The sequence below is a fragment of the Corvus kubaryi genome, unplaced genomic scaffold (assembly GCF_017639235.1).
Source record: "Corvus kubaryi isolate FWS band 111438036 unplaced genomic scaffold, C.kubaryi_AGA036_p1.0 split3-131, whole genome shotgun sequence".
NCBI lineage: Eukaryota > Metazoa > Chordata > Aves > Passeriformes > Corvidae > Corvus > Corvus kubaryi.
The window spans coordinates 6,472,588-6,495,167 of NW_024582083.1; the positions used below are offsets into that span (position 1 = coordinate 6,472,588).

Genomic DNA, 22,580 nt, shown 5'->3' on the forward strand with positions numbered 1-22,580 from the left:
TGTGTCAAGCTGTGGTTTTGAGTTACCCATCCTCAAATATGGCCATGCTTCAAAGGGGAAGACATTCTCACTCCATTCCTTTTGTTTGAAAATCGTCACTGTTGTTGCTTCCTAGTTGCAGTGTGATTAAATTTTTTTGCAAAACTTTGCTGGCTATATACGAAGAAACAAGGTGCTGACTAACCATGTTTTTAGTATTTTTAGGTGACAGTCTCAGCAGCTCACGTTTTAATACTATCAATTTCTTACTGCTGCCATCAGTGAAAACAGTGATTGTTCTAAAGTGTCCATGGTAGCACAGGCATGGCCTTAAATTAGTCTGAAAAATATTCCCATGATGGTGTACAGTGTGCCTTGTGAATGCAGATTTGCCACTTTTTTTCCTTAGCTACATCTTACCCTTTAAAGCTATGAATCAAAGACGAAGAAGTCATTGAGGAGAAATGTTTTATATCTAGACACTCATGCTCATGTCCTTTAACTTGGGTAATAGAAGTCTGTTGTTTTGGTGTTACAGAACTGTTATTAGGTAATTGACTTCACAGATTTGTATAGATCACAGTTAAAATGAGTAGAAAATTATCTTACTCCATTCCCTCAAGAGTATAAAAATATGCATTAACAGCAATATGACGATGTTTTACCAAATCCTATAGTCTGGTAAAGACCTTATATGACTTGGGTTACCTTTCTGGATCACAAGCTTCCTTCTATATGTATAGTTGCTAATTAAGAGAATTTTGACGTTTTCTCAGAGGTGAGAAAGAAGTAATCAAAAGGTAAAGATACTGACAATATTTGGAGCTTGACCATGCTTCTCTGTAAGGGAGCATTGAAAGAAAATATGGTGACACAGAACAGTGTGTTCTACCCATGAACCACTCCAAGTTACTTTTTCCAAAGAAGACTAAACAATGATAAATCTGGCATTTTTCTGTTTCTTCTCATGAACCCAGGCTAAGAGGTGTTCTAGTCTGGTGCATATTGTTGAGACCTAATGTGTTTTTACCCTTACCAGTTTGCACACCGGAGTAGTTAATGTTAACCTGGTTTCAAACAGTGTGAGCTCAGCTGTGCTGGGTTGAAGGAGGCTGGATGGAGGTGGCTGAACTCCTGGTTGAATGAGTGGTTCTCCCCTGGAGCAGGAGGAAGATTGTCTGCAGTGCTCAGCCTCTTCAAGTCTGTATTCTGCATCTGTTGAAAAGTCTGGGGGTGGAGGATGCAGCTCACCAGACAGGATTATTATTCCAAAGGGGGTAAACATCTTTAGAGAATTCCCAATCAGGTGATGTTTTCATTGTATGTTTAGAAAGTCCTCAGATGACAACGGAGATGAAAAGGGCATACTGATTCAGTATGTAAAACACTTAGACTCCAAAGTCTCCTGTGCTTTGTGAGATAAAGGACAGTTTACTTGAAAAGAGAGAATGTTTCATCCATCACCCTTCCTCTGATTCAGTTATGCAATGTCCTTGGATCAACTTGGAAAGTAAGGTTAGGGAAGTAGGATTTTTTTTTAAGCTGTCTTTAAAAAGAGAATCATTTGCCCATAGTGATCTGTGAATCATGAACTGCATCTTTGCCTGTTGCTTGGTCCGCGGGTTGTTGTTCAGAAGGCACTGGAATTAATGCATTGTCCTCCAGAAAAGAAAACATCGAATTTCTGTTCTAAGAGATGTCCTTTCTTTTACTGTCAGCTCATCATTAGCAATTTGTGGACTGAGATGGCTGGCTTTGATTTGACCATAAGGATGGTGAGATTATTTTCTGGCTCTTCCAGTTTAACTTTTGTAGGCTACTCTGACTTAGTGTCAGTTTGATTTAAATCTTTATTATTTTCTCCACTTTTTAGTGTCATTTTTAGCAGCTTTCTCATCTCCACATGCCCCTCTTATTTTGAAGTGGTGTACAAAACATCTGTCTGACTAGAGGGTTTTTTAGTGTTTAGCATTACCGAAATACTTAATGTAATACTTTTTTTCCTTGAAAACACGTGATACCTAGTGATCCCGTTTAGCTGTTGTTGTTATTTCTTGTTGCAGACTTTGCCTAGAAAGACTTTGCCTAGAGGGGCTTTGTGCTCTGCACAATGAACTTCCAAGGGCCGGAGTTCCTCACTGCTATTCAACAAGGAGTGGGTGTGTTCAGGAGAGAGATTAAAGCTTGTTCAGTTGCTGTGGGGTTAACAAATGCAGTGGGCAGGAGGAGAAGTCATACAATTCTGGTACTGATGCCAACCAATTATATTGGATGGCTTTACAGATTTACTTCACCAGATTTGCGATTTGAGATAATTGAATCTGCTGACATCCATGTGAATCATAATGATGCAGCTCAGTCCCCATGATTTTAGTGAAACCATAAGATTTCCTCCTGAGGTGAGGACTCAGTGTTTGGCTAGATGACCCGGTAAAGCAAAAGTCTGAATGTGAGACTCTGTGCCAACTGACATTGACCTTGCATAGATATGTAAGTACTGGGGTGTCAGTGTAGGATACTGTGTCCTTCCTAAGCAATACAGACATTTTAGTTAAGCTGTCTCGTGTGAAGGTAAGCTCGTGCCTGTGGGGTCTGTGTCATGGCAGCAAGTGTGCTTGGAGTAATATGTCTTCAAAAGCTGACCTAGTCTGAATAGCGATCCGAGGGTGACCTTGCAATTGTGCATCTGCTCTAACTTTGATACAAGGGTCATTTTATTTGTTGTTTTCTTTGTAAATCAGGTTGCCTGTGCCTTCTGCAGAGTCTACATTTTTCTGTTTCAAAATACTTTGTGCAAACGTCGTTTTTTACCTTAGATTGCAGAAATACATGAGATATAGGGTTATATTGGATTTGAAAAGAAACAAAGCTAGTCTTTGTAATTCATCAGCCTATTATTTTTAGGGTATTGTGTCACTAAAAAAATGTTTTACTTACTCATGTAGCATGCAACTAAGTATGTAAACATATACAAGGAAAAGGAATAATTTTACAGATACCTGTTCCACCATTTTGCTATTCTGTTTCTTCCTCCAAACTGTTACTGTGCATCACAGTTGGTGTGTGATGTGTCGGATGTGCAAAAACCCCTAAAATTTCAAGTAAGATCAGGGGGTTTTTATCATGGTGATTATACTGTATATAGTATTTTGCCATAGGACAACTTTCTCCCAATGGCAGGGCACTGAACAGCTTGCGTCTGTGGGAAAGTGGTAGCAAAATTGATGGAACAGTCTGTTCCTGCCGATGTTCATTTCAATGCCCCAGAACACGGCTTTCAGTGTCTCTGCTGCCAAAGCATACCCTAAATTGATGGGACAAAAGGAACAACCTGGATCTTCCATGTGTTAAAGTGAGGAAGTGAAATCTTAAATCTCATTTAGTTTTGGAATTAAGTGGATTGGCAATGCCTGTGGAGTTCAAATGGGGAAAAAGATGAGTCTCTTACTCCTCCCTATTATGCAGCTCTCTGAAAGGGGTTTGGAAGTACTTAGTGGAGGATAGAAGCAGACAAACAGGAGAGCTTTTCTTGCAATAGCCAAAACTGAGTTCAAAATGAAGGGAAAAGGGGAAGACATGAAAGTCTAATGAAAAAATATGTTGAATTTAAAATGTACCTCAGCAAATATTTAAGAGAAAAAAATGCTATGTTGTCTGCAAGGGGGAAATATCTTTGGTATTACTTCAAGCTCTCCATGCGATCTGCTGAAATGCTGAACTCTCTGGGACAGCCCTAATTTATCATCTCATTCTTTTGCAAGGGTTCACAAAATTTCCAATAAGGTACCAGAAATCATGTTGCTTGTATGCAGTTTTTTCTTCTGCTTTCCATGTTTTTCTACAGAAATGGGACCTCCCTCTGCTCCCATTGAAGCTGGAGAGAAGCCTCCCATTGGTGTGGACAATTTAGGATCCCGCACTTTTTATAAAGGAGGTTCTCTTAAACTAGTGTAGGCAAGGAAATTGCAACATTACTTACAAATGTACTCTCCTTCTCACCTTAGCGTGAAAATGCCATGAAATACGAGGGTCAGGAATGTGTATAGAACAGGGCTTTGAGACTTTTATATGTGCTCAGTGAGCATAAAGTGTGTACAGTGTGTGTAGTTTCCTTCTTGGCTTTATCAGAATGCTTAGAGCTTTTCCAGTTGGTCATAAGCTGTTGCTCCATTCATCAGTCCTGTAAGAAGAAAACTGAAGTCTGCAGCTTTGCAGTTGATTGCTGGCCTTTGACCTATCTGACTTACGTGAAGACATCAGCACAGTTTTGATTTCAGTCTTGTACGTGGAGCATTCAGTCATATCAAGGACCCTTCCCAAGGAAGACTGTTCAGAAGTAGACACTTGGATTTACTCAGGTGATACATCATTTGTATAATTTGGTTTTACATAAGCACACACAAAACTGGAACATAAAAGTTTCTTTTATTTTTTTCTGATTGTAGAATTGCATGACATTATTTTAAAAATATTTTAAGAAATTAATAAAAACTAAATTATCTAAAAAAATTTTTTGTAGCTAGAGAGTAAGCTTAATATGTCCCACAAACCATGTGGTATTTAAAAATACCAGTATACTTAAATTCCAGCCTTCCCCCCAGCATTTCTCCAGAGAAAGGCCAAATACATTATCTTTGACTTCTTTTGTTTATCAGTGAACTAATAAGATATTCCTATTGTAGCCCTGGTCTCAGATGTACCTTACACTGTGTCTTGCTAATAGAGCAGTTTGTTCCATCGGGGGTTAAGAATATTTAATCCTTTAACGCTGACATGTACAACACACAGCCATGTCAGCTACAGCTGTTTCCAAACATCAGTAACAAAATTATAGGTGGTTTTGAAGCTTCTGTGTTGGAAATGAATACATTTGAGGATTCAACTTGCTGACAGTGTTTATGTAATTTAATCTTGCCATCTGGAAGAAAGTAAACATTTTTTAGGAAATTGAAGTTAAGGTAGCAAGCCCCTTGTGGTTTCTGACTGTTGCAAATAAGTTAAGTTGTACCAAGTTGATGAAAATCTTCAATAGGGAGGGGATCATGGTTATATTTAAAAGATTGTTATGCAACTGCATTGATGCATAAAATTGTTTCAGAATATCTGCTTTATTAACTTCCCTGCTTATTCAATAGTTAGCTGCCTTTCTCCTGCTCAGACAAAACCAGCATGTTTTTCAGTGAAATGTGATAAAACATGAGAAGCATATGCATGCAGAACGCATAGGTGTAACTGAAGCACTTACGTGATTGCTTTTCTTCTCATATTTTTCTGTTGTGTTTTTTTTCCCTATTCCTTGTTGTTTGGGGTTTTTTTCATTCTATATTATGTTTTGCTTTTCAAATATTTACTCTCTTTTCTTTATTTGTGTGCTTTATTATTGCTTTTAATTATTTGAATAGTTTTTCAAGGTTTTTGCTTGGTTTTCTAAAGAAACAGTTTATACACAGTCATGCCATATGTGTACCAGTGCCACTGTGATAATTCTGAACCGGTTAGTCACTTTCAAATAAACTGAGAGTCAGAAGAAGATTCCAAAGGCATTGAGTTTCAATAATGTGCGAGTCCAGGTGGCTTGGTGGAGAGGAGAAACAGTGTCCTACAGCATGAGCTGTGTGGAGAGAGAAGGAAAGACTAGAGATATCTTTGCAAACCAGTGTTAATTATGTTGTTCATAAAATTGCTTAAATGCTAGCCCGTTCCCTTCACTGTCCCCTTCTGTTTTCTGTTTGAGCAGTCTGATGAGATGTTTTACATGATGGGGGGATGGCAAGGTACTTTTATAAAAGATATTTATGGTGGGAAGCTGATTTTAGATAGGCATGATTTGAAGGGGTGGACAGTTTCACCCATTTTACACATGGAACACACGACAGTTTAGTTTGCCTTTAGGTTTTGAACCTTTGAGATCATCTTTATCTTTTTGAAGGATATTTGCTGCTTTGTAATTATTATTCTTTAATGAAATCTTTATGTTAAGAACATCTCTGAATTGTGAAGCATTTGTTGAAAATTACAGGGTTTTGTGAGAAGACCAGCAAGCACCTGAGCCAACGGTATGGTGTTAGTACCCTTGGCTCCTAAGGGGAGAAGGGCAGGAAAAAATTAGCAGAGGTGTGGACTCAGCAGAAACAGCTTGGTAATAGTAACAAGAGAATAACAGTTTTCAACATTCTGGAAAGGGTCAGTAAAACCAGAGGAAAGCTGTAGTCTGTTCCTGCTTAACTTTGCTGTGTGGTGGTTTCAGCTGGTTCTTTCCACCTCTGTTTTCTCTGCTCTTTGAGATTATATTCACCCTTCCTTCTTGATGTCTACATCCTCTTGCTTTGCTCTGTTCTGGTAAAGCACTGATTATTTACTTAGGCTTGTACAAGCATGGTAATGTTCTGCTAAAGTTTAAAATACTGTTGCCAAATAGTAGCTGGTCAAATAATGGGATTTTAAACTGAAATATTTAGCTTCATATTCAGTGGAAGCTGCCTGTCAGCATTTTTATAGGTCTGAATAGGCTTTTTAAAAAGATCTAGCTCTAAGCCTTGATAATTGAACTTAAGCTCATAAGTTACTTATCTACCCCTGAAATTTAAACCTGATCCATGTTGTAAAACTGTGATGAAGAACTACATGAAAATGAAATAGGATGTTAATGGAGAATTTCTCATTTAGAATTGCTTCTTAGTAATATAAGCAACAATTTTAGGAATGTTGATCTGATTTTTATTGTCTTGTATATGAATGTCTTTATTAAGTGAGCTATTTGGTGTCCAAATCATGCCACATTCCAACTTTGTAAGTGTGATCTAGGAGTTCTACTGGAAATAAATACACAGACTGGTGAGTTCGTAAACATTTATAGCTGTGCCCTGTGTTAAGTAAGGACTATGCTTTATTTTCATGCAATAAAATTTAATTAGTTGTAAGTCAGGTTTTGCTTTAGTTGTAATTAGTTTAGCATATAATTATTTTGTCTAATAGCAGTCTGAAATCTGCAAGCATTTTGGTCTTATTCCAAGTTAAAAGAAACCCTCTTAGAAGTATTCAATCAGTAACTGTAATAGAATCTTATCAGTCAACCATATTACAGACTGTGTAAATCTTTAGGAAACTGAAGCAGTGTTTTCACTGATGCTTGTTATATATTGCATTGAGAAGATATATTAAAATGTTTTATGTTGGACTTGGGATTTCTATATGATTTGGAAAAAATCAGTGATCTCTGTTTTCTTGGTGAGCTTAGTATTTGCTGGTTTGATTTTTAGCTTTTTAGAATTTTTATTTTAAAGTTAATTTGAAAGGTCTAGCTTTTGTAACATATAAATGGGAACTGTTTGTGTGAAAATAGTAGTACTTCAGTTTTAACAAACGCTTATATAGTAAATCTCATAATTTAAACACAAATGTTACTGCCTATTAAAGAGTATTATAATGATTCATGAGTATTTTTGAGTAATATCTTGTGCCTTCTATCTTTTGGATGTGGCTGGCTGCCATTTCTAAAGAAGTTGCCGTGCCAAGGAATCTTCTGTCAGTTCTTCCTATGGATTTCCTTATGGGAACAGCATTAAAGCAAGAGATAAATGCAGGGTTTGGCGTGTTATTAGCTGCAGTGGAGTGATGGGGAGCAGAGCTTCTGTTCTCACTGCCAGTCTAACCAGCTTATTTTTTTGCTAGCAGTGGTTTACAATCTTGCTTGCTAGTAATGTTGTTCTAAATCAAATTTCACCTATATTATTAATTTTAAGGTTCTTCTATGTTTCCTCCATAAAAGGGCTCATCTTGTTTTCTGCTCATCATTTCATCAGCATATAGGTCAGGAAATTATGACTAATCAGAGCATAGAGAATGGCACTTTTTAAGGAATTGAACAGTCAACAGCCTTTTACTTGATGGATATTTGTCTTTTTGAAATTCTGTGGTCTGATTGGGAGGGATAAATGACTTCACAACTAGAAAAGAGGTACTCAAACATTTACATCTAAAAAGGAATATGTACTTTAGCCAAGGAAGAAATCGCCTCATCTTTAAGGAATAGGATTTTCAGTTACTTCTCTGCTTTTCCAATTACCTGCCCTATAAAACTCAAAAAATGCAGATATTTCTGTTAAATTTAGCAGGCATAATCATGTGAGTTAACTTGTCACTTTCCCTTCCAGGGTTTCTATTTTACAGCAATGGTTAGGGTACAGTGCTTAATTCTGTTTCAGGGGGGTTTTTCAGAACAATTGTACTCATATTATCTGACATATTTCTAAAGTATCTTACAAGAACAAGGCGGTATTTGTTGTAGTATTATTACATGCATAATGGCGTGTGTATAAATACTTACGCGTGCAGGTATCATGTAATTATAGAGCTCAGTACTAAATGTATAAGTGTGAATATGTGCCTAATACAGAATTAAAAGCTTAAAACATAGAACACAGTTGTGTAGCAACTTGAAAATATTTTATTTGCACATGCCCACTTGTTAAATAGCACTATACTGGGGCCTCAGTGAAAGGCTGTTGTAAGCTCTAATAACAGTAAGTTAATCTCTAGGCTAAGAGTATGGAAAATACAACTTTTCTTGGTGGTTTCCCTTTTTTTTCCTTCACATATGAAACTAATCTAAAAATATTTGAGTTATCAAAACAAAAGGGAAAATAATCTTCCTGATAATAAAGTGGCGTATATAAGTATTTACTTTTTGCTTCTAGTCTACTTTAAACCTTGTTTTAAAACAGCACTCTTTAGGCATCAATGGGTTGAAGTTAATTTGCAACCCAAATGTAATAATAAAAACAAGTCAAATATATTCCCATTATCACTCAAGATGTTGCAGTTAGAAGATGGATACAGAAACGGCAAAAAATATCCAGCTGCTCTACATCAAAAACTAGTCCAAGTGCAAATAAATACTTGGAAGTGTTTTGTCTTTAAATTGAAAGGACTCCTAAAATAAAAAGTGATTCAATTCAGTGTGACAAATGAAGTATGAATTCCATTTTGCAATAAGTAATAGGGAGGGTTTTATTTTTGTTCCTTTAACTGTGTTTCACCCAGACATATGAATATTGTATTTAGTACTAAACAGTTTCAGAAGATGAAAGTTGCCAATTGTTGGAGCCTGTGTGCATTTTCTAGGCTGCAGCCACTGAGCTGACAAGGAAAGCAGAAATGTGAAAATCTAGAATAATAGAAGGCATTCACATCTCATAAAGCTGAATTTCAGCTGGGTGCTTTAAATAAGAAAAGGGCAAATATGAGGGGAAGTATCTCTTTCCCAACTCAGAGACAGTGTCAGAGGGTCTTTCAGCCGCTTAGGGCACTCCCTTTAGGGTTTTTATTCACTGCAGATATGCATACACACATAGGGAAAAAAACAAGAAAAGAAAAAAAATTGTGGCTTTTTCATTTGCTAAACAGTGACAAACTGTACTTTAGACTCAGTATGATCCTTATATTTTATGTAGTTTAAGCATCGTGTACAGACAAGAAATTATTAAATATCTACCTTAAAGAATCAGAATATACCTATCTTTACTTTCATTTGTGTTGGGGTAGCTGTGAGTAGCACCATGGCAAATAAAATGGCTGTTTAGCTAGGTGTAGTGTAGTAGAGATCAAGAGCAAAATAATGGGAAAAATCCTTAATTTTTTAAGTAGGTTTTCTAGAGCAAAGATCTAGTGATTTTATTTCCTCTTGTCCTATCCTTTGAGGATCCTGGCCTACTGTGTAATTAATTACTGAGCAAGAAGTATTAGGTTGATTTATATGGGATCCCTGTTGGGTAAGGAAAATAGACATTTCCTACTTGGTGACTTGCTCATATGTATGGGTTGGGTTTGGGACATTACTTGCATTTTTGTTGTTCCTTTCAGTTTATAGTAAATTGGAAAATGTTTCAAGGTCTGTTAAAACTTGCATGAGATTAGGAGATTATAGGAATATGTTAAGTCTCGTGGACTCATAGTAGAAAATTAGGTGCACTTCTGGAGAACAATGGACAGAAAAAGCGGAAGAGCAGGTTAAGTAACTTGTTAGAGGAAGAAGGAATGGGCACCAGGTGGCACCCTTTTCCCATAGCAAGCTAGGAGTTGATGGATGGCTATGCATCAGACCGTCCTGATAGGTTTCCAAAAGCTCTGTTTTAATGACATCTACATCCTCTCCTCACAGTAGCTTCTCACTTATCCTTCCTTTGGTTTTAGAGTCATTGGCTTTGGGTCAGCAGTTTGGGAGGCAGCAGATGCTGTGATGGATGCGGAGCTGCCAGGGTGCTGGATGGCTTGTTGGTCACGAGCTGACACGTATGGCCACTGGCTGCTTCCCCAGAGCTGCCAGAGGGCAGAACCTAGCAGGCAAGCAAATGTCTGCATCAGATGGAGATTGTGTAGGAAGCTAAGTGAGAGGATAACAGCACAAGGATTGGGATAAAAGGGGAGTTAGGAATTTATCAAAAAGGGGTAGGTAACTGAAAACCAATTCCATGGAAGGGAAGTAACATGGAGAAGCATATAGGTAGGGGAGACTATATAATAAATTTGAGACAAAGAAAATCATGGAAAGAAGAAAAGGCGAATGTTCTGTCTGCTCCTACTTATTGAGTTTCAAGAAAAGCACCTAAAAACCCCATTACAAAGAAAACAAACAGTCAAAAGGGAAGAAAAAAAAAGATGGAACTGATTTTCTCTTGAATTCTTTTTTTATGGACAGTTTCTGGAGAACCTACTTTAGGCTGTAGTGTGGGAAGACAGAAGAGACAGTTGATGAAACAGAGTATTGGATAGCTGATTATATTGATGGTTTTTCATTTGCCCAGTCTAGCTTAAACCCCTGGTTGTTCATGATTATAGAGCAGTAGCTTTTCCTCTGATAGCCAAGTTTGTGCTCCTCAGATTTGCATCTCCCCAATTTGAATAGCACAGTTGCTTTTGACACTTTTCCAGAGAGACTGTAAATGTTGAAGCTGCCAAGGCAAAATGCATTCTGAACCTATAGTTAAAAACATCTTGTTTCTGGGTAGTACTTCTTGCTGAATCCTGAAGCATGTAATGTGAATTGCTTTGGAAAGCATTTTGTATCCTTAAGATAGAAAAGCATATTTCAGCATCTGATAACTATAAAGAAACTTTCAAGGCTGCTGACCCAGATGCTTTAAAATAGGCTTGAATTTAGTTAAACTTTATTTCAGGCTGCTTTTACTGACCTTCGCTCCCCCACTCCCCTTGCATATTCCCTCGGTGGTCTTTCAAAAGCCAGGTGTCTGGGATTGTCTCCAGCCTACTCTGAAAGCACCCCAGGCCTTGGATTAATACATGAGGGCTGCCTTTTATTTAAGTCCATCCATTTACATAATGCCTGCTCAGTCAAACCCACTTGCAATGTACAGCCAAGTTGAACCAAAACCTCAGCAGGTCAGTAGTGCACGGTCCTGGATTTTACTGAATTCAAGTGTTGCGCCTTCTTGCAATAAAAACTGAAGAATATTGCAAAGGTGTTTTGGATTTCTAATTCACAGAAGGATGTTGTAGACATCTTTGATCTTTGTGTAAAAGAACTAAAGAAAGAACAGTATTTTAAAAATGTGTTCATGCTTAAAGGGTGTGAGTATAGATCTAATATCAGGGTGAAAATTTCATTGTGTATACATGGCATGACAGTGCATTGTTAGAATTAAAAATACTTCCTTTAACACATAGAACAGACTTCCCTGGACTGCATCAATGTCATTCTGTTATACCAAGTTCTCACTCTGAAAGCATTGTCAATAAATGAAAACACTTTGAGTCTCGTTTTCTAAATGTAGTTCAGAACTGCTGATATCAAAATCCAAACAAATAAATTTCTTGTTATCTTTTTCAAGCATATAAAACTATGGATTTTGTGTGTGTGTGGTTGGTTGGTTTGGCCTTTTCCGATGATTCCAACTGTCAACTTTTACAACTTGACATTGTTTTTTACTAGAGTCCTCAATACTGTTGAAAGTGGGTCACAGGACCTGGCTCAATTAGGAGTGAAAGGAACAGCGCAAAAATAGTGAGACCTGCTTAGACTGTGTGTTCAAAATGGTCACATTGCTGAATTTGCCAACAGAAGGTATTATTAGTGATTGTTTCAGCAAGAGGTGAAAGTTCTCCTCCCTGATTAGCACTTGAGCAGTGAGTAAACAAAGTACTGACTTTTATGAAAATAAGAATGATCAGGTAAAAGAGACACATTTTAGAATACCTTTTTTATCACAAGTTTCTTTGAATAATATAACTTAGTATGAATATATTAGAACAGCATTATTTTTCCAATATTCCGCTCTGCTACTTTTTGGGGTTTTTTGCATGAAAACACATTGTTTGAATCATCAATTGACTCCAGCACTTAGATGTATATTATTTTTGGTACTTACAAAATACATCACTGCTTGATTCCCCTAATGAGCAAATAGTTGTTCCCTGTACTTTGTGTAAGTAATTAACATATTTATGTATTTCTTTAGACTGGAGTACTGTATTAATAAACTGTTGATATGAGATTATTCTTGGTCTTTGTGTACTGTACTATTGTGGGTAGTCCTTCAGTGACTTAAAAAATCATAGTGACTGCTTTTATTACCATTTCTAAATTTTCCTGTTGATAAAGGGTATCTGACAAGCAGTTCTTAATTTTATAGATATTTCAATCACGTGCACTCAAAAATCACAGTTTTCTGTTGCTGTCTTTTGACCTTGTGTTATCTTTTTCACCTTGTAAGTTATGGGGTCTTTCCATGAAATTCAGAAACTTTTGCCATATTTTCTTTAGAATTCCAAGATTTTGTTTGTGCCTGGCACATATGAATTAAGCAGATACTCATTAGGAATATCTCAAGAACACTATAGTATTTATTCTACAGATTTTTTATCTAAATTTTATTGTAAAGTGTGAAATGCATAAGCAGTGGAATTATACTGAAAATTTTCAGAAAGAAGGGAACATAGAAATTATTAGAATTACCAGCTAATCGGGTCCAATATGGGGAAGATAATTGCGTGAAATTCAGTGCCAGATTGGGTCTTGTTTCTCTATTACAGTAAATAGTTAGGCTAAGAAGAAAAACTTCAAATCTTAAGATAGATTATGAAAAGAGATTAATGTTTCTAAATACACAAGTGTGAAGGTTGTAAACATTAAAAGTGATACTTAAAAGGTTGCATAATAGTGACAAGGAAATAACAGAAATAAAAATAAGTTGTGGATTGGAATAAAAATTCAGTGTATATTGTGGAATAGAAATATTTATTAGGGGAATTGCTGTGACAGGACATCATGCTGCTCAGTGATTTATGGTTCAGCATGGTGTAGAGTGGAACGCATAGAGGATATTGGAGTCCTTGATGGTGTTCTGTAGATTTGTTTTTTTTCTTGTTTAAGCACACCAAATATATCTCAAAGTATTATCTCAAAGATAAATACTAAAGAAATTTCTGTGTGCTTTGCTAGATTTTAAAGTTATTGAAAGGGAAGAGCCCTTCAAGAAGGAACTGCCTTCTCTCTAAAATGTCTGTCAATACCAAAAATGTCTGAATGACAGAATAAAGGTTTGACATCTTAATATTTTCATTATAGTTAGCAAGCAAGGAGCAAGCAACAACCTTTTTAAGAGCAAGTGTCGAATTTATCATGTAGGTCTAGACTTGATGGTGATGCACCTCGTGTGTCCAAGGCAGGAGGGATGCGTTGCCTTTCAAAGCACACCAACTGGCTCACACTTCAGTGCTGGTTGTATCACAGTACTTTTGGTAGTCAGGGGTCCAGTGTGTCCAAATAATTCCCCTTTGCCAGTGGCTTCTGAAAAGAGTTGTCTAGAGCTATTGGCATGGACTGTGGTGGAAGTTTTCCAGTGCATGATGGTGATGGCTTTTACACCAGCTTTGGCCAGCATCTTCAGCCGAAATGGTCTATGACGTTTCCATTATCTTCTGTAAACATGGAGGTGCCTTTTCACTGCCACCTGCCAATCACAGTGTCACCATCTGTCATGACAATTAGTATATGAGGTGCAGTGTTTTATGTACTATGGTGACACTTCACTCTTCCTATCATTTCTGCTGTTTTCCTTCCCTGAATATGCTGGTTGAAGCTTATCTGACACGTTTTGGTTTGCAAACCTCTGAAAAATCCCCAATTACAAGTAGCTGATAGTGTGTTAATGGAAGGTGAGTACTGAGAACATGGTCAGTGCGATATCAGAAAACTTAGAGAGTAACTGACAAAAAAAGAAAAAGTTTTAATACTTTTGGAAATTTAGTTGTGCAACCATATTTTGCTGCTACTGAAACACATCAGGCCTAGTTTCAAAATGAACTTTAAAGAGATACGCTTTTTCATTTTATTTCACAACTGTGTATTTTAGTTAAAAGTAAAAATTTATGTGTTCAATTAGTTGAAAATAACTATCATAGGGTGTTGGGGGAAAGCTTGAGCTTGTGAAGATGAGCCTGAGGTAAAAGGACTTGGACAAAAGTTTGGTCATTTTAAACATATTGATCAGAGAGAAAATGATAAGCCTTTTTGACTACAGGTGAAAAGGAGGGAAATGTAGTAATAAGTGGGTCATATGTGTTTGAGGAGAAGGGGAGGCTTTCGTTGCTCATCTGGCACAGATTCCTAGATACCTTTAGCCTGATTTCATGAAGTGGGAAAGTCTTCAGTCAACCTCAGGAGAAAGACAGTTGTGACTCAAAAAAAAAAAAAGTGTTTGACCAAGTGTTTTGTGATTTAAGTTTAGCTGAAAGAAACATATTTAACAGAAATCAGGCTTTCTCTGTAAATATTTGGGATTTGACAGAAATATCTTACAGCTCAGAAAGTAATTTCTTTTGTTTATTGTTGCTTGATTATCTGGCATGTGAAGTTTAAGAGACTTTTGTTGCTGTTGTTTTTATAAATAATGCAATATAAATAATAAAGGCGGGGGCATCAAAATATTCGATTTTCTGGAGTTTCTTTTCTTCTGTGGAGGGAGGTTTCACGGTTTGGTTTTTTGGTTGTTTTCTTTCTTTTTTTTTTTTTTTTTTTTCCCCTAGAGGTTATCATTAATATTGGGAATTGCTAAACAGTTTTAAGTGTGAGTCCTGTAAAGCTGGATCCCCAATTTAACCACTTGAAAGGACATAAATGCATTATAAGCAGGAAGCTTATATATAAAACTGACAACAGCCAATTAGGACTGCAGTACAAAAACGGTCTAATTTAAAGGGCTGAAAGGTGCACAAATGAAGTGTACAACTTTACACATTTTAAGTGGTTGTGTTTCAATCTGTAAAACAAATTTTATTTCCGTAGTAGGAATTCTTGATAAAAGGTGGGGTTTGTGATGTATTGGATTTAAATTTGTAACATTTAAAATGTTCTGTATTGACTTCTTATCTGTCAAAAAAAATTGTCTTTAAATAAAATTTATTGTAGCATGTTGCAGTTTTGGTGATATAAAAATTGCTTAGCAGACTGTGTAACAATATTTAATTCTTCTTTTGGGCTGCACAGAACTCAGTAATTACAAGAGGAGCTTTTTTCACATATATTAATAAGGCATGAAAACTTCCTCCCCCCACCCTTTTTTTAATCTTTGAGTCATACTGTCAGTTTTGACATTTTCTTGAGCCGGCCTATGGAGGAGATTTGTGTCGTGTTTTGAATAAAACAGGAAGGTCTTAGAGATGATTGGGAACTGAAAAAGTGCCAGTCTGTATCAAGAGCAGACTCAACAATGTGACAGTGGAAAAAAATTGAATTTATATTGTCCTGAGAATAGGTATTTTGAGATGAAGGAAACATATGTAACTTTCTAATTGAGAAATCCTAGAAGTAGCCAAGCTCAAGGAGGTTGGGTTGTTATTGTTTTTCTTGGCTGGTGTTGACACTCTGTAGCAAGTACCGAGGAATGGGTGAAGCTGAAAGCCATGGGTCCCAAGTAGAAACTTGAGTTCCATCTGTTTCTTGGAGGAGAAAATATAAGAAATGGATATTTCAAGACAGAATGTATGAGCCTGACACTGAAAAAAAAATCATCACACGTACAATAGACTGCAAATTTTAAATACCAATGAAACAGTGATACAATATTGTAAGAGAGTGGAAAACTGCCTTCAAGAAGTAGACTTTTAAAATTCAAAATTGGGTAGCTATGTTCAATGTTCTGTTGAAACAACTGGGTTATTTTCTGTTCTTGTTTTGCATGGGCTAAGTTTAGGGATAGTGATGATCTCAGATTAAAAGCTGAATCTAATGCATGACACACAGAGCAAAAAATAGCTGGATTTTTCTCTCTGCTGTGCAGGTCTGGGTCTTATTTTACTTTAAAATATATTTTCAGTTGTAGTGAAAGTACGTGTTGGATAGCAATCCCTTACAGTTGAAAAGATTTTAATAGCTAGTAGGAGGAATGTACTTAATATCCCCTGTTTCAGCTTTTGGTCCTTTAAAATTGCAGCCATGCCTTGACAACAAAAATCAGCTATTAAACAAGGTTTGTGCAGGAGGAGGTGGGAGGATGCAAGAAGTGACAAGATAAAGTATCTAGTGAGAGAAAAAGTAATGTGAGGTCTTTGGTTTGGAAAAGAGTGTTGAGTGATACAGGCAGAGTGCTTAGCTTTACCTTTTTACTGTTTACCTTTGCTAGGCAAGTCTTTTAAAGAACTTTTTGAAGAGACTAAAATTCTTTGTGATAGGTTTTTTGGTGTGTGGGTGTGTTGGTTTGTTTTTGGTATTTTTTTTAGGGGGACCGGGGGTGAAATTGTTTCTGTGTGTGTGGGTATATTTTTCTGGGGGTCAAAGAGGTGCCTTTATCATATTCCTTCAAAGTTGTTTTAGAAAAAACTGCCTTATTTTCATTATCTGGAGAATTCCTTACTTTATACAAATAATACCATTATTCATAGTATTTTTTTATGCTATGAAAGAGCCCTCTTACACCATCTCAGGATTTTCTGTCAGTGCTTAATTTTGGTGTATTTAGCGCTGCTGTACATTAAAACACTTCTGCTCTGGTTTCTATATCCAGAATTTCACAATGCTAATGATCACGTGTGGTTACAGGTAACTAAGGTGGGTGTGCAGCTTAGACTGTGGAATAGCTGGCTATAAGAGCTTTTTATCAGTTTCCAGTTCTTAAACTCTTCTGTTCACTACTCTTTTTGATTTAGTTTTTTTTTTCTTTCTTGTTGGAAAGCTGTGTATCTGAATTGACTAACATCTCAACAGCGCTTTTGTACCGAAGATTAGCCAATGGTGTGGAATAAAGCAGACTGCTGTGTGCCCTTTCTTTTTGTTATCCTTTATGTATTCTGTAAAAGCCTACTTTCATTTCTTTCATGAAAATGAATACTAAAAGGTTTAAAAATGAAACCAGAGTGCATGCCACAATGATTTGTTTGATTCAGTGGCATTGTTTAAATGGTTACTTGAGCCAAATGGTTACTTGAGCCACATACCGTGTTCATATTTATGTATGTGCGTATGTATATATGTGTGTAGTCATTTTCAGCTGTTAATTGGAGGTAATAAAATTTAAATTGATGGTACAGCAGAATAAACAGCACAGTTCACCAGTACTTTCGTTTTTGACCAGAAAGTGTTTTACATCCCTGCAGTGATTCACTGTAGAGGCCATATCATGAACCTGACCAGAGCTACTGAGTCACGCAGATGGTTCTGACCTTCAGAACACAAGGTCAGAGCTTGAGTGAAGTCTCAGATAGCAAAAATACCTTCATTTTTACTGAGACAACAAAGACCTCTTAGCCATTGCTGGGTAGTTAATGTTTACTGAGTGGTCTCCCAAAGACAAAGTACTTCTTGGTTACAAATCCATTATTGCTCTTCCCCGTGGTCTGACAGCCCTATACCCTTCAAAAGGAGAAGAGCAATGAAATATGTCACCTGCTGTAAGTGTCCAGTTGTCTTCTCTGACCAAGTAAGTGAAAAAAATGATGATGTGGAAGATCTTAGAGCAAAATCCTTCCCTTTCAGAAAATTTCTTGTCTCTGTTTACTGAATCGATCTGTGAGGGAAACATGTGCTGTGTGTACAATTTACAGTGCAATATCAAATTGTCCAGAAGAAAATACTATTGGCCTATGGCAAATGCACAAAAATATTCTGTATGGCTTATTTTTTAAGAGCAGCAATGTTTCCAGTATGTACTGCTGCAAGAAAACAGATTTCATCAGGAGTTAAGAATCTGTCTGAGCTGTAAACCCTAAGATAATTAGAATAATTAGTCTCTAGCCCAACATGTGCTACTATGTAGTTAGTTAATGTGAGGTAGTCATGTTTCTTTGGTAAGGAGATGATTTAAAAATAAAATGGGTCAGTTAAATGGGGACACTATAGAAAAACTCTGGGTATGGAATTCCAAATATATAGATATCAAAGGACCAAGAGAATGAACCAGCTGTTCAAAAACATTCTAAGATGCTTTTAAAGAAATAATTACTCATAAGAAAAAAGTCAAGAATAGAATCTTGATGATGCAAATAAGTATTGTTTCCAATTTTAAATTGTTTTCATGATGATATAAACATGCCCCAAGATGTACTGGGCAGCTTGTTTATTCTGTACTTTTACTGAGCTGGTAACAGACGTTAGGCCTTTCAGGTAGAGATGGGTGATGTTAGACTGATGTAAAACCAATTCTATTTAAGTCGTCTATGCTTTGAAAAGCAGAGTACACAACTTTAGGATACTGTATTTCTTGCATCTCGTACATTCTTGGTTTTGACGTATGTGGAAAGGAATATTAAATATCAGCTTGTTCAGTGTTTACTGGTTATTTGGGTAAAGTTAAGCATGTTTCACCTGAAGTCAATATTAATATTACAAATCAAACAGTTAATTAGCATTTAAAGATATTACATTTTCTCTGTAGAATACAGTAAAGGTATTGTAATTATGGACTTTGATTCTTTTCATGCCTGCTGCTGAGTTTATGAAAATATCCTTTCATGTGGATTTTTCCAATTATGAAATAGGAATCGTCCCAGTCCTGGTCAAGTGCTCTGATGCTTGTGGAAGATAAATCTGGTTTTTGTGTGTGTTCAGAATTCCTTCAGGAGAATGTATTTGCAATGACAATTTTTAAAAATTTTTGCTTAGATGCTCTTTATTTTGCTCCTTTGTATACAAATTTAAGGCTAAAATGGGGCTCATGTCAGCATAATATCTGATCAGCAGAATGGCCTCTGCTGAATAATAGTGTGAGGTATACAGCACAATTCCATAAATTGAATAGGAATTAGTAGTTTGCTATTTTGAATGTAGTTTATGTAGCTTCATACTTAACATCTCAGTCCTTGAAATTAGGAATTTGTCTTTTGGTTGCTTCTTATTGATGCTTTATTTTAGTAAAAGGAAATACAAATAATATTTGTATTTGATCCCAGTCAGTATTAACCTTCTAAAACAACACACTAAGCTTAAACCAGCTTCCAGTAAGTATGTCCATGTTAGATAACTACTTTTAGACTTCTCCTTTTGATGCATTGTGAGAACAGGTATATTGAAGGAAAAGAAATTACATGCCCTAGAGATGAAAAAGAAGCACTTATAGGAAAAAATGAGATTACAAATTACAAATAGTAGTGTAAGAAATTAAAAAATGTTGATATGGGATGAAAAAACTATAGCCATGCTTAAACCATTATTTTTATCTGTAAGGGAAAAGGTTTAATTAATAAACAAAATGCTCAAAAAAACCAAACTGAAAAACCCCCACACCTATCTCTCCCCCTACAAAAAACCCAGCAAAAAACAAAACACCCAAGCAAACAAAAAAAACCCCAAACCCCAAGCTTTACATGCTCTCACGTGGCCTCCCAGAAATCAGTTGCTGAAAACATAGATCAGGAGAACTAAGAAATATCCTTGTTTTTATTGCTTAGTAATGTAGAGTAACCAGTATCCAAGTTGAGGAGTGGGTTTTGGAATTCTTAGGTAGAAAAATCTAGTAGTTTATATCATAGTAATTGATTTGGGCTACTGCTCTTGTATACATTGAGTCTTTAAGCTGTATAGAGCTGTCTGATAAGGAGCTGTAGCTCTAAGCTAGAGGTGTGAGTAGATCAACTATGTGGTTTTATGTTTGTGGCAGTAAATGATACAGTAAGACTAATAGATAAGACCCAAGGTTTGGGTGTTTTCTGGTAGAAGAAGAATAAACAGTGATAAGTTGCAAATCAGAGAATATGATAACCACTAAAAAAAGTCATTTTCAGGCTCCTGACAGAACTATTTTATCTGAAGGGTTCTTGGGATGTGAGGATCATTCTGGGTTGCAAGCAAATCTTTTTGCTCATTTAGTAACTGTTTTTAGATTTTGAAAAACAGTAAAATAAGAACAATCTGTTTGATTCCTTAAAATGCTGATAAAGTTCTAAAATGGAAAGAGAAATGGGAAAAGTTAATGTCTCTGTTAGCTGAAATATCTTCTAATATAATTGAATTTTTGCTAAATGTCCTAGTGCGTTGTATTTTGTGTCAAGTGTTGAAATGTATTCCTTAGGACAGCTACCATCATAGGGTCTCTTGACTGGTTTAACTGTATAGTTAGGAGAAAAATAATTAAAGAAAAGCTGGCATTTGCATATGTAGTTTATACAGCATGGAAACTACCTGAACTTTCTAAAGGTAGTGATAAGATTACTTTTTTCCCTGCTAGTTTGTCTTAATTTGCTTCCTTCTTTTTAATATGTGTAGCTGACAAAAACAGAACATGCCATTTTGCTCAAGAAAATGCACTAAAATTTTAGTTAGGCCTTTATGAAGCATGGTACTTGTCTTATGTAAATGATGTCAATTCAGATGAGGATGGCACTGATCAATGCTACGTGGGCTGCATGGCATTTAACAAACAGAAGAGCTTTGTTAATGCATCATTAGCAAAAATGGTTTTTTTCATCCTTCGTAACTGAGTGTGCACATGCAATGCATGTGTTTGCTGTTGTGGACTGTAGGTTTGCTTTTTCAGTCTTGCCAAGTTACAAATACTACCAGTACCCTGTGTAGTATGATAAATGGCTTGGGCACCAGCATTCTAAAGTCTCCCAGATAGGCTAAACTACATTAATGTCCTAGCAGCAGTATGTTCTTATGGATCTCTGTGTACAAAGTATCCCACACAGGTACTTGCAGCAAGTGTTTAATCCAAAGCAGTGTCAGGTGTGCTTCTGAAGGGATCTGCAGATGAATGTGCGGTACTACTTGTCTATCCAAACAGCATAAACATGGAAAAATCAACTGCAAGTGCAGAATGGGAGAAAGTAATTGCCCGCTGTAATGCTCATGAATCAAGAGATAGTTTATGTTAATGATTCCTGTACTGGAGATGAGTAGACTTTTGTTTTGAAAGGTTGCTGGAATAGAAGTTGCTGGAATACTGAGTTGTTTCCTTCTTCATGAACAGGTGTGGACTGACAGGTTCAATTTTGTGGAAAGAAAAATTTGTCATGTTAGTGCTAAATTTAAGGTATTGTCTCCTAGATGTTTCTTTTGCTCTGCCTTTGTAGTCTAGATTAACAGTGGAAATATATCAATAGAAAATCTACCAGGGAATAAAGCTTTGCAGCAGAACTACCTGCTACATAGAGATTCATACAGGAGGAAAAAAAAATGAAATTTTTCACAGGGGTACCTAAAATATGGAAATGTTCTCTGGGGTGGTATTTAATAACACCTTAAAATTTGATAAAGCAATCAATCTGCTTTTTTACTAGCTTGGAAATGTCCTGTAGAATGGGACAGAACAAAAATTGTTTCTTTTCTAATACGTAAAAATTAAATGATAAATAATTGTTATATCACAAAAAAAATAGCATATCTCAGGTGTCCTGGAGCCTGTTACCTCTCTCGGTGTTAGTATCAGAAAATTCCAAAATTTCTTGTTTCTGCTATGTGCCACTTATTAATTTTCATTCATATCATGAAGGCTGCCATATTCTTCAGGCTACTTGCTCTGGCACGAGTACAGTGAGCCTAAATGCAGAGCTTGTATGACTAGAAAAAGAATTAGTAATAATTTATTCTCTGGTTGTATATGAATAATTATTTAGGTGTGGAGGGACCTCCAGAGGTTTCCTCATCCATCTCCTTGATCAGCTCCAAGCAGGCCTGGTTAGATTGGGTTGCTCAGTGCTGTGTCCAGCTGAGTCTTGAATCCCTGCAGGATGAAGACCCCCATGACCTCTCCCTGTGAGCATCCTGTGTGGGTGTTTGCCCATGCCTGTGGTAAATATTTACTGGTTTTGGATGAACTAGCAAGTAGGAACAGACTTTTTCATCTTTCTGTCCAGTGGCCCCTTTTCCTGTTTTCCTGAACTAGAGTATAAACCAAAGAAGCTGCTTCCATACTGCAGCTCTGGCTGGACTGCTTACCTCTCCTCATAGGGGAGAACATATCTTACACTTACATACTTCAAAAAAATATGTAGTCTGATTGTAATTTTTTGTTAGTGAGAAAGAGCACGCTTCTGATTGATTCTGCTTCAATAATTGGCTTTCCATATTTCATAGGAGTCTATTGCAAGGTGAAAGAGAGTCTGTGAGACATTGGCAACAATCAGGCAACTATTTCTTTGACTTTAGAGGTAAG

At 36.5% G+C, this 22,580-nt stretch overlaps 1 protein-coding gene across 24 annotated transcripts in view; it reads left to right on the top strand.

Moving 5' to 3' along the window:
* Positions 1-22,580, top strand: part of TENM3 (teneurin transmembrane protein 3) — a 1,314,113-nt gene that overhangs the window by 912,195 nt on the left and 379,338 nt on the right. For 21 of the 24 annotated variants that reach the window (XM_042015030.1, XM_042015032.1, XM_042015041.1 and 18 more), the window contains one exon: positions 22,502-22,575. The exons of the other annotated variants lie outside the window; for them this stretch is intronic. The gene's annotated coding sequence lies outside the window, so the exon portion shown is untranslated. The remainder of the gene's footprint in view (positions 1-22,501; positions 22,576-22,580) is intronic. 24 annotated transcript variants of the gene reach the window in all.